Genomic DNA, 12,809 nt, shown 5'->3' on the forward strand with positions numbered 1-12,809 from the left:
AGCTGAGGAGAGTTACCAATCCAGGAGCTGCAGCCCCTAATCTGGAGCCTGAAGTTTGGGTATTTCATTTCTTGGCAAGACATGACTCCAAACTGAGCACCAAGAGCCATGTCTGGGAGTCTCGCACAGCTCTTTGGAGGGTTTATAGATGACAGAGAATCCTCAGATGGAAAAGCTGTTGCACCGGAGCCCAGGCTGCTGTTTTGGAGTCATCCCATGTGGGTCTTGCTGAGCTGGAAGCCGGCACTTCAGAGCTGTGCATCCCTTGAGTAAGTGGAGGAGCTGAACTAGTGCATGGCTATTTGTTGCTTAAAACCAGTCTAATTTCCTGCAATTGTTTGCAGGGCAGGAAAAAAATCCAGCAGAAAAAAAAAAAAAAAAAAATGGAATCTCAGTGCCCACCCAGGCAATGTCCTGTGCTAGAAGAGATGATGGAGAGGGAGGTCATCATGAGATGCTACAGTGCTTCCAGAGAAATGTGCTCTGGCTCTGTGCAGTCCAGGAGAGCACCTCTGTGATTTGAGGAGGAGCCTGAGAAAACCAGGAGAAACAGGAGAAAAAGCCAACCTTCACTTTCCGTTTTGTTTGTTTGTTTTTTTTTTAACCAACATGAGCTTGCTTGCAGCCTGTACCACCTCCCAGCAGCCCAAACATGAAGGGACAGACCCGTGAAGGGGGCCAGGACCTGGGCTCCCAGCATGGGCAGCTGATGGCAAGTCTGGAGCCCAGTGGGTGCTGCAGGGACAGCCAGGAGGAAAGTGCTGGGCTCAGCAATTCCTGCAATAGCCATCCAGAAAAGATCTTGAGTCTGCAGCAGTACCACGGCAGGGTACCCACAGCCTGTGTGACTGAACACAAGCTTTTAGGATTTTTTGCAGGATACCAGCTAACTACAGCGATCTCATGGAATGCTTCAACTCCCTGGTGCTTCACACACAGCAAAAGGGGCATTTCTTGAACAAATCAGAAAGCCACGGGCACATCCCACTACTGGGCATCCTTCCCCTGGGGACAGGCACACGTGTGGCACCAGGGCCGGTGGAGTTGTCCCAGCCCCAGCTGCTCCCAGGGGCTCGCCCAGTCACCAGGACACACAAACTCATGGACAGGTTGTGTCTGATGAATATTTCCCTTCTGCTCGTGGGGAGCCGCAGTGCCGTGGCACAGGCACATGAGGGTGATGATGCTCTTTCCAGCCCATCAGTAGCAGATGACGATGCAGCTGCAGCACGGCAAGGGTTTTGCAGTTCAGCTGGGGGAGCTAGCTCGGTGAGAGCCCCCAGCGCAGATGGTGGCTTTTCACCAGACCTTGGTGGTACTGAGGGCTTTTTTGAAGCTAAGGAGAGCTCATAGGTGATCAGTGTGTGAAAGAAGGGCAATGGGGATGGAGTTGGGCCAGTGCAGTAATGGGAAGCCAAACCCCAAATTTAGGCTGTGTGAAACAGCCAGAGAGTGTGGATGATTTCTTTTGGGACATCACAAGGGTCCCTCCATGGGTCCCTCCACTGTGCAAGGTCTTCTCCAAGGCATTTGTCTTAATTTTCAGCTTCCTTTTGATTAAAAAGCAGAGCGAGACCGGGTTGTGTGGAAGGAAGGAGCACAGGGGTGGCCCAGGGAGTGGGAGGCATTAGTGGGTGTGAGCGGCTGTAAGGGGAACCCCATGGGGTTGGTGCCACCAGGCACAGGGGCTCAGCTGGGCACATGCGGGGCATGAGGGTGCCATGGAGGGGACAGGTGGTGCATCTCTGAGGAGTGATGCAGGGAGCAGAGACCAGCACAGCTGGGAAGAAGCTGCTGGGAATGGGAGGGTTTGGGGTCTCATGGTATCTGTAGCTCATGCTCCATGTGCTTCAGCAGCACAGCCCGGTTTGCAGCACCCTGGGTGGAAACCTCAGCACGGTACAAAATTCAGTTTGTGCCCCAGGCCAGGCTGGCAGCCTGTGCTCAGCATCCCATCCTGTGGGGTCCTGGGACTGAACCTGCCTTTTGATGCATCATGTGGGCACAGCCCGGTGTGGGCATGCAACCTGGCTGCCCCACAGCCATGCCCCATTGCACAGCACCCTTGGCGTCCACACGTGCCTGGTACCCATGTGCAGGGTCGCAGCCCTGCACTGCTTGTCTCCAGGTAGTCTGCCTGTGGCATGCAATGACTTTTTCTCAGCTCTTGGTTTCCTCTTAGGGCAAGCAATGTGGTCCCAAAGGATGGCAGCAGCTTTTAAAGCCAAAATGGAGCCTGAAAATGGCATGCAAAAGCTGCTCGATGGGAGGGATTGCCTGCGGTCCCAGGATGTGTCCCATCACATGGGTCAGCACATGGTCTGCATGCACCGGGGGGGCCCTAGGACATGCGCCCATCCTGCAGTAGGCCAAATCGTGCCCTCAACACCAACTTCTGGGATTCAGCTCTATAGCAAGGGGCAGTGCAGGGCTTTCTCTGCAGAACCCCCGGGGCTCTGGTGCTCACCCTGTCGCAAGAGCACATCCCCTGAAACGGTTGGCAGCTCCCCAGATGCGACAGGATCCATCGCCAGCTCCATCCTGTGCATGCTGTGCTCTCCTGATGTGACATCTCAGCCACCCTGCAGGCCCATCGAGTGGGGGACAGGGATGCCAGGAGCACTGTGGGGATGTGCAAAACACAGTGGGTGCTGTGCACAGCTGGGGCGTACATCCACCTGCCTGGTTCACTCGTGCCTGCAGGAGGGGTGAGGTCGCTGCAGAGGCACATTTGCAAAACCTGGTGCATTTGGGCTCCTCCAAGCCTACGCTGCATGTCATCCACGTACATGGGGGATGCTCAAGCTGTGGCTGCAGAGCCCAAAGCCTTTCTGGTTTAAGTCCTGCTCTGCCCTGGCAGGGGGGTGCGTGCATTCCTCAAAGATAATGGGTTGGATAAATAATTTGGTGTCCAGGCTGGGACGGTCGGAACCAGCACCGCATGAGTCAGTCAGCAACTGGCCCACTGCCTGCCTCTCCCTGGGCTCTCACGTCGGCCACAGGAACCAGGAGAGAGGAGCCGGTTTCCTTATCACCCTCCCACACTCACCCTCGGACCCTCTCCCCTGCGGCTTCCCTGGCCCAGCCAGCCCCCAGGTCATGCTGGGTCTTGGCAGCGACGTGGGGAAGCATGCATTGTGGCTGCCCACTGCGGCGCCCGACTGGAGGAGAAAGCAAGGATTTCCTGGCCCGGAGCAGGTCCTTCCCGTCTCCTCCCAGCAGCTGAACACATTTGGGGCTGAAGGGTGGGCTGTTTCCTGACGGGCTTTGGACCAGGAGCCAGTGGCTGCCCCTACACGATGCTGGTGCCGCGTGTGCAAGCAAGCAGGAGGCAAGCACGGAGCCAGGGTGCTTGGGCTGACACCATCCTGCAGAGTCAAAATCTCCTCCTCCCAGCTCTGTTCTACTCACGTGCAGAATTCCTGCTCGGGCAGAGCCTTCGGCCAGTGCAAAGGACATATCCTCCTCTGCACCCTCACTGGTCATGCAGCCTCACCTGCCACAGGGACAGGGGCAGTGCAGGGTGGCCTCATGCCATTGCATGGGGACCTTAGGAAGGAGAGTTCACCCATTTCTAACCTCAGCCCAGCACCCCACGGCAGGTCGATCCTGCAAGATTTGTGTCCAGCAGGTCATAACCTGCAAGTCCCTGCTCAGAGCCAGGGCAGCAGCAAACAGCCTGGGATGTCTTCCAAGGCTAAACACTTGCTCGCATGCAGAGACCTGAAAAATGGGCTGCAAGAGCCCCAGCTGGGGACACCTGGCTGCACAGCTCACGTGCATGGCCAGTTTTCCCTCCTCAAATGTAACTTCTCCTTCCTGCAAAGGAAGAAGGCAGGCCAAGGTGGGGGCAGCTGTTGGCACCCACCTCACGGCAGGCTCCCTGCAGGCACCACTTTTGCTTTCAGCTGCAAACAGCCACGCTGAGAGATGCCGCAGCTTCCGCTGTGCCGCAACCGTATGGAGATCTTGCACAGCAACTACCTGCTGATGGGTTTTTTTTAGAACAAGGGGCCGATTTCCTGCTATTTTTCTGTGATTCGAAGTTTCCAGTCCCAGGGATGGCTGCAGCAAAAGGACTGTTACCCATCCAGACTGGTACTGGTCCAGAGCATCCCCAGCACTTTGCCATCCTCCCGCTTTGGCCCCCGTCCCAAGGATGGGTTGGGGATAGCACCATCCTGCCCCTGGTGCAGGCTTTGCTGTGACAGTCCGGGGATGTTCTCCCTGCAGGGACTAGGCAGACCCTGTGCAGCACCCAGCTCCCAGCTAAGCCCTTGGCTCCGGCTCTCTCCAGAGAGGTCTGGTTTCTGTCCTGCCGTCTGCTTGTCCTCCCTCGCTTCAAACAGTCCCCGTTTGTTTAGCTCTTGCTGCTGGCTGGAGCCGGGGCCGCGTGCCTGGGCCGCCCGTGCACAACGGCTCCTTGTTCACCGCCTCCCTCCCTGCTTGCCCCTCGCCTGATTTAGCAATTATCCCAATTAGCCGTGCCCTCTCCTTGCTCCCCAGCTGCACCACAGCCCCTCGTGCCTCCTGCTCCATCCAGTGGCAGCAGCGCAGCTGCCTGCAAGGGGCCACCTTCAGGTCCAGCGGGATGTGGCCACCAGGGTGATGGCTGATGGCTTCCTGGGTGGGAAACGGGGTGGGGGTGTGTGCAAAATCCAGGTGTTTGGGGTCTGTGCTGCATCCCAGGGCTCTCTTTAAACCTCTTCGGGGCTGGAGGAAGATGAGGAAGCTGTGCCTGGACCTGCAGTTCCTGGGGTGCCAGCCCTGTGCCACTGGCATCTGCCCCTGCTCCTTCAAATCGCCTTGGTGGGTGCTGCCCATCCTGCCCCAGCCATGCAGGGTGCTCCCCCTGCCTCGCTCCCCGGGAGCGTGGGTGCAGCCAGCAGCTTACTGCAAGCCATGGCCCCTGTGCCACCGCAGCGGCACCGTCCTCCCACAGGCTTGGCAAGAGCCTGGGGTGAGAGGTTGAAGTTTCCACCCGCCAACGCAGGCTGGGGCAACCGCGTGGCCCTGCAGAGTGGGGCTTTCAGCAGCGGTTCCCAGCAGGGCTGTGTTTTGGGGCCACCTTCCCGCCACCCCTCTGAGCCCACAGAGGAGCCAGGGTGCAGCCCCTGGCGAGGTGCTGGGTGCAGAAGCATCCCCGTTGGCAGAGCCCAGCAGGAGGAGGGGGGCCATTTACTCTTGCACCCTGGCAGTGGCTTTTACATCCCCCCAGATCTGAAATCCAGGGCAGGCAAACCCCCATATCCTGTCCTCATGGCATGGTCCTGAGCCACGGCCAGCCTCTGCTGTGTTCGTTGCAGCATGGAGGCAGCCTCGACAGCCCCCCAGCAGGCTCCTGCCTGCACTCTGCCAGCAGCACCGCGCTGCAGCCGTGTGGGGACACAGCGCTTCAGTGGGGACATCACCAAGCAGGGCAAGCAATGGGGTTGCTTCTTGCGGGATGGCTTCGAGCACCCCGTCTCGTGCTGACAGCAGCCCCGGGCTCTCAGGATTTGATCTTTACCACTCAAGCCGGGCTGTCTGCTCCCATTTGTGTCTGTTGTGCTGCTGGGTGGTGCAGTGCCAGGCTCACACAGCCTGGCAGCTCTGCACTGGCACACAGGCAGCCGCCAGGCAGGCAGACCCTGCACTGATGCAGAGCCTTCTCTGCAGCTCTGCCGGCCCCAAACCCCATTGGTAGATCTGCAGAAAACCAGGGCCTGGGTGAGCCCTGGCAGGTGGGGGGCTCCCCAGAGAGACCCTCTGCCTTGCTGGGCAATGACCCTCACCCTTGAGCCTGCACCCAGAACTGCACCTTCTTCCCCATCCATAGGATCACGGTGGCTCCAGAGCATCCTGGGGGCTGCGTGGGTGCCGGTGCCCTGCACAGTTTTCCCTCACCCCCAAAACCCACACATGCCCCCAGCAAACAGGGACATGGCTTATAGTGGTAGAAGTCTCTCTGGTTCCCCCTGTCCTGTTCTGGGGACACAGCACAGTCCCTGATGGCATCTGACAGCTTCTCCAGCAGTTTGGGCATGCCAGGACCCCTTCCAGGCTGGACCAGTGGTTTCTGTTACATAGAAAGACCTCACCTCCACATGTCACACTGGGGATGAAGCTGCCTCCAGCGTGACCACTCGCTTCCCCACAGCCTGCCTGGGAGCACTGGGCTGCAGCAACCCCCTTGTTCCCATGGGTCCACCTCCAGGCAAGGCACTGGGCAGGGGCTTCCCTCTCTGCAGAGAGCAGCAGGGAAAGACAGGCCACAAAGATGTCCTGTAGCAGCCCAGGATGGCTCCTGGCACCAAATACATTGGCCAGACCCTTGGAGGACTCAAGTCAGGCTGAGGAAAGAGGCAATGGAAACCCCAAGGCAGATGGTGCTGTCAGCCTCGGGAAACCTCCCCAACAGGCAGTACAGCACACCATGCCCGTCCCATGGGATGCAGCCCCCTCCCAGGGACCCCCTACAAGGGCTCTACATGGCTCCCGGCTTTCAGCCAAGGCAATGCCGAGGAGTTCACCAGCTCCCACATTTCCTCGTGTCTCCCCCACCTCCTCACCCCTGCAACCACCCATCCCCAGGTCTGCAAGCCACTGCTCCTCCCCCAGCTGAAGCTCTCCCCAGCACATGCTCGGAGCAGGCAGCAGCTCCCCGTGGTCAAACCACAGCGAAGGAGCTGCCGCTCCAGTGGCTCCCGCGTTCCCAGCAGCTGCCGTGCCGGAGGAAGCTGCTGCTGTGCTGGAGCAGGAGCCGTGCTGGGGGCAGCTCCCAGCCGTGCACCCACACAGCTGCCCAGAAGGGTTACAAGCACCCAGAGAAAACAAAATCCTTGGGTCAACACTCAGATTTACCCAGCTGCCTTAGAAATACAACCGTGGTGCTCCATGTAAGAACATCGGTTGCCCAGGCTGAGCAGAAGGGATGCCAGGAGTTGTGGGGGTTGTTGCCAGCTGCTGAGAGCAGGGATGGGGGAAAACATTGTGCCGGGAACCCCAGGACAGCCACCTTGGGACAGGAGGATCCCACCCCTCACTAGCACAGCCATGGCCTCGTGTGCGAGGCTATGTTCAGAGCAAGGGGCTGCAGCAGCCAGGAGGTGGGCAGGGCTTGCTGGGTCCCATCTACTGTGTGCAGGGAAGTTTTCCTGAAAAAGCCGAAATTTTCTTGCTAAAACAAATTGCTGCTTCAGTGCTGGGCTGCTTGTTGGAGCCGTGCCCCAGCTGAGGCAGCACCTAGAAGGGATACAGGAGCTTGGACTCTCTTTACCCATGTCAGGACCACCTCGCCCCACTGCGCTGCTGACAAGCATCTCAAAGGTGCACGCAGCTCCCACGCCGCCTCCTTCTCCCTGACCCAGTTTGTGTCTTAACGCTGCATCCAGGCGAGCAGCACTGTCAGGTTACAAGTGCAGGCAGCACTGGGTTCTCCCAAGTAGCCAGCGAAGCAAATGCTAAATGTCACCACAATTACAAGGTGTCTGCCTCAGCCCCAGCATCGCTGGCATCTGAGCTGCTCCATCAGCCCTGCACCCGCCCAGCCCAGCTCTGGTACATGCTCTGGTTTCTGCTGAGCTTCAGATCCCTCGGGCTCTGTTAAACCCAGAATCAGCTGGGCTGGATGGGAAAGGGGGAAGGTTTCTGCAGAGCTGCCATTTCTATTTCTGGGCCATCCCTGTTCCATTTTGCTTGGGCACAAGGTGTTTGCTAAAGGACATGGGTCTTCCTTGCACCCTCTCGCCCCTGATATGCAGCTCTGGGTCTTTGTGGTCACCTCCTGCGCAGGCCAGCAGCCCTCAGGGAGCTCCAGATCTCCCCATCAGCCCCTGGTAGCACTGCAGGACCAGGAGGGAGTTTCTGATGTGACTGTGGTGCTGTGGGTCACCAGCAAGACATGAAATCCTCCTTGCCTTGGGAGTCCATGGGACTGTGCATGCATGAGGCTGAGGGAGATGCAGCCCCCAGATGAAAGGGGCATCTGATGGGAGTGGGGGACCCCGCTTGCCCTGTGGCGGTTGGACCCAACCCCATATAGTGGAGTCCAACCCCTCTGTCCAAAGCATGGCCAGTGGGCTGCTCTGGGCCTCATGCAGGACAGCTCTGAACATCTCCAAGGTGGGAGATCCCACCACCTCCCTGTGCCCCGGTCCAGTGTTTGACCCTCAAAGTGAAAAAGCTTTTCCCCACATAGCTATAGGGACATACAGCTGGAATTTCCCATGTCCTGGCTTGTGGCTATTGATCCTCATCCTCTTTCCCTCCTCCCATGAGATAACTGCGGAGAGCAATAAATTTTCCATGAGTGCTCTTTTCTGGCAGCTGAGCAACCCCAAGTCTGCAGGCAGGGAGCTGGTGGGGAGGGGAATGAAGGTTACTGCATCCGACGAGAGGAGATGGTATCTCTGGCCTTGCTGCCCTGATCTCCCCCCAGCCCACGTGCATCCATCCTCATCCTCCTCCCTGCCCTCCTGCCACTGGTGCAGCATCAGCAAAGCGCTTCACACCAAAGGCCCCCAGAAGTGTCCAAAGTATTAGTCACTAAATTGAATGAATAGTAAAAATAATGATTACACCCCTTGGGATCTATTGGGACTTTAGGAACATCCATAACTTTCAAGCTGGCCAGAGCACTGTGCATGCAGATCTGTCGTGCTGTGGAGCTTATAATTCCCATAATGTCAAGATTTCTGTGTGGTGGCATGTGGAAGAGCCACAGGCTTTAGATCACTTTGCAGATTTTCTGAGTACCGTTTCTCTCGTGGTGGAGCCTCTGTAGAGGGGTGCAAGCCTAGAAATGACCACATCCAAACTCCCATCAATGTGTTAGGACTGTACTGCAAGAGCATCAATGGTCAGGTCCTGAGCACCACCAACCCACACACTTCTGCTGCTTCAAACAGCAACCAGAGCAACCAGCTCTGCAGCAGCTGGTTGCATCCTTAAGCAACCAGCTGGCAACAAACAATTCTGCTGGTTTCTTGGCAGATAGCATCCTTCCTTCAAAATGGTGTTTGCTCTGTCTGGGCAAACTGCGCATCCCAGGAGCTGTCTGCAGTTTTGGTTGAGCTGTGTGGCAGATGCATGGTGTGAAAGCTGCCCTGTGTTCCACTTCTGCTGGTGTCTGTGCTGGGCTGTTGTGGGGGCTGATGTCACCTCAGCCAGGCCTAGAGGGTCTCAGCCTGGAAAAGCAGCAATCATGGCACTCAAGTTCCCTTCTTCTGATGCTCTACGCCAGGAAGGAGAGACAGTCCAAAGGGGATGGAGCATGGCACAACGGAGCATGGAGGATGATAAGACTTAATGTGGACCATGGGTACCACGTCCACATCTCTCCCAGCCACATCGGGCTGGGGCATCCCTCCGGCGCCACAGAGCAGCCAGGCAGGCGCTGGCACCAGTGCCTGGCCTGCTGCAGACCTGCCGATAAAGCTGCTCTCTGGGAAGCTGAAGATGAGCTCATTTTTTTGTGGGTGAATTATCTGTGTGATAAGTGATTCACCAGTGCAAAACAAGATCATTGCAAGAAACAGGCTGGATTTTGGGAAGAGCTGTTGGTGTGTGCAGGACCCGGTCAAACAAACTCTGTAATGAGCAGCAAGCAGTAAATAAAAGTGGCGTGAGTCATTGCAAAAGCAGCCCAGGTGCTGCCGCCAGAAGCATGGACAGCAAAGCTCAATGCCAAGCGTGCAGGCTGTAGATGGGATCTGGGATGCGGGGCAGGAAGGCTTGGGACACACGGAGCTGCTGGCTCACTTGGGTTGAGTGGAAAGCAGAGACACATGTGTCATCACAGCGCAGGGTCAGCACCAAGCGAGGAAGGAGCCATCCTGTTAGAGCGGGTCCTTCTCCACAGTCATTATAAATCCAGAAGCGCAATAAACCCCTGAACATGCAGCTGGATGACCCAGATGATGATGGTTGATGCAGATGACGAGGAAGAAAAATCTTCTGGCATCACCATTCATCTCAGCGGAGTTGCAGCAGACACTAGCCAGCGGTGTTAGGTCTCTCAATGCATCTGTAAAGCAAAGGTTTGGAAACGATCCATTTGTGACACCGGCAAGTAATGAATTTTGCAGAAAGAAGCTGTGGTTGCACGCAGGGCAGTCCCAGCAGGACCGATGCCAACTTGATTACAACAAGTAACCACTTGATTACATAAAACAAAACTTTGTTCGTCTGGGTGGCATGAAGTGAACCCACTGGCAAAGCTGCTCCTGCATGTGTGCCCAAGTAGAGCTCGAAGCAGGACACGAGGAATGGTGGGCACACTTGAGCTAAGGAGCAACCTCCGAGCCTAAGGGCATGCTTGGTCTGCTGAAAAGGTCTCAGAAAATCATAAAATAAATCAGTGCTGTTTGTAAAACCCACAAAAGCATGCCATATGACATCAGCACAGCTCAGAAGACATGCTGAGAATATCCACATGCAGTGTAAAGATGTACATTTACAATAACATGCAATGCAATAATTTTTTATAAAAGATAATGCAGCATATATGTATATATGACATAATTAGGTGTTAAACCCAGGAGTAAGAGTGTAGCCAGACCCAAAGGCAAAGGGTAGAGGTGGTCAGAGGTGCTGGGATTTGGTAGGGACATCACTTGAGAGCATGGCCACCCAGGCCTGGCCAGAGGTGGGGGGTCTGGGCTTTGAAGGATGAGATTATTTTCAGTTTGGGGCGGAAAGTAGAGATCTGGGTGGACCAGCTCAGCAGAGAAAAGGGAAAGCTCTGTATCTCCAAAAGCAAGCCTGGGAGAGCTCTGCAAGTCTCCTTGAGCACTCACACGTTGGGATGAAAACTTGGGGCTGAAGCCTCCCTTGGACCAGACTTAACCAGTGGCACTTGCCACCAAGGACCCCACCAAGCCTCACAGAAGCTGTAGGAGTAAAAGCAGTGCTAGGCTTTGGCTTGGGCTGCAAACTGATTCACAAGTACCTGAACAGGCGGAGGAGAGCCTGAGAAGTGCTGCTGGGATGGGATGAGATGGGAGAATCCAGTGCCACTTCCACTGAGCACACGAAGCAGAGACTAGCACAGCCATTGGGGCAACACGAAGATCCCCAGCATCTTGGCACAAACACACTCTTGTTCAGCAGAAAAGATGCCTGATACAATTTATGATTATTTTTAAATAGAGCTGTTGCTCAACTCATAGAATAGCAGTGTAATAACACTGTATAGCTGGGTCAGCATGGGGATGCCATATGAATTAATAACAGAAAATGGCTCGTGCTCACTCACTTCCTGCAATTTCCTTTGGTCTGTGAGTTCAAGCGTGATATCTCGGTTCTTGCTATCTGCATCCAGAAGCATTAGCAGGCAAGTATGCAAAAACTGACACAGAGAGGATGGGGAAGAAGATTAAGGGAATCCCTGTTTAGCACTGTTAGGGTGCCAGACAGCAGCAGCCTCAGACTGCTTTCGGCAGGTGAACAGGTCAAAGAATTACACTTGGAGGGACTAGAGGCAAAGTCGTTACGAAATCCCTTATCCAACAAGAGAAACTAAAAGATTAAAAACACAACCGCTAACATTGTCAACAGGGGAGCATGGATTTCCAGGTGGAGGCAGCTGGTGGGTGAAGCTGCATGGTCCCCAGGGGGAAGCCACACTCCAGGGTTGGTCCAGCCTGAGGATGGAGGGTGGCTGAGCCCTTGGGGTACCAGGACATCCCTCTGGCCCGGGTGGGTTTGGTCACCTCTTCCAGGCCAAGTGTATGGGTGAGATTTTTAGCATCATTGCCTGGAGCTTGGATGATTGGATCATCTATGGGATGTATAAGGCCTGGCAGAGCTGAGCTTTCCTCCAGGCAGGCAGTAGGGGTGCAGAGCTGTGCAGTGAAATACGCGAGCTCCAGCTGCTGTGTCCGTCCCACTGATGGAGAGGCCAGGGGTCAGTGATGGTGTGAACACCGTGTCACCGTGTGGTCACAGCACAGCTCCAGGGTCACGCAAAACCCTTGTCACAGGAGCACACAGCAGCTGGGTCTGTGCTGCAGCAAGGCTGGGTGCTCAGCACGCAGGTCTGGGCAGGATAAGCTTTGGGGGGAGGGCACCAAAATCCAGGAAAAATCCTAGGGACAAGTGAGGAGAATAAAGAGCTCAAAAGTGGCAACGGGTGACACAAGCGGGGAAATCCCAGCAGCACCCAAAGGAGCCCAGTGAGCCCCCAGCAGCACCACCCTGCTCCAGCCAGGATGGGGTGGGGGCATGGAATGGTTTTGGAGGCGCATGTGCCCGAGTCCCTGTCGCTGGGGGGGGTGGCTGTGAGCTCTGGGTTCCAGCGTGGCTGGGGAGCTGGCCTGTGGCCTCCCCACGCTGGAGGCACCCATGGCGGGGGGAGAGGGCAGCATGGCCTCCGACATCTGCCAGAGCACGGCAGGAACCCAGAGGCACAGACCAGGGGTCGTCCGACCAGGGCGCAATGTCCGCAGCCCAGGGGCTCGTGTCTGCCTGTGCCAGCGAAGGGGTCAAACCAGCAGGGCCACAGCAACACGTGATGCTCCCCAGTGCTCCCCAGAGACGCGACAGCACTGCTGGTGCCCAGTGGTGGTGTGAGCCCCCACACGCCATGCTGAGCCCACCACATCCCCCAGCGAGACTCTGTGCCCCGCTCCCCCCTGTCTAGAGCTCAGCAGGGATTGGGGATGTTCAGCAAGGTTTTCAGCTCAGCGGGGGGGGGGGGGGGGGGGGGGGGGGCTCTGCTCCTCTCCCTCAGGGGTGGCTGTGGGTCAGGGTCGGACCTGGCAGTGGGGCAGGGGTCTCGTGGGACACAGTGTGGTGTACAGCTGATTCAGCAGTGGGAAGAAGGGGGG

This window comes from Falco peregrinus, chromosome 1 (assembly GCF_023634155.1).
Source record: "Falco peregrinus isolate bFalPer1 chromosome 1, bFalPer1.pri, whole genome shotgun sequence".
In the NCBI taxonomy this organism is placed as follows: Eukaryota; Metazoa; Chordata; class Aves; order Falconiformes; family Falconidae; genus Falco; species Falco peregrinus.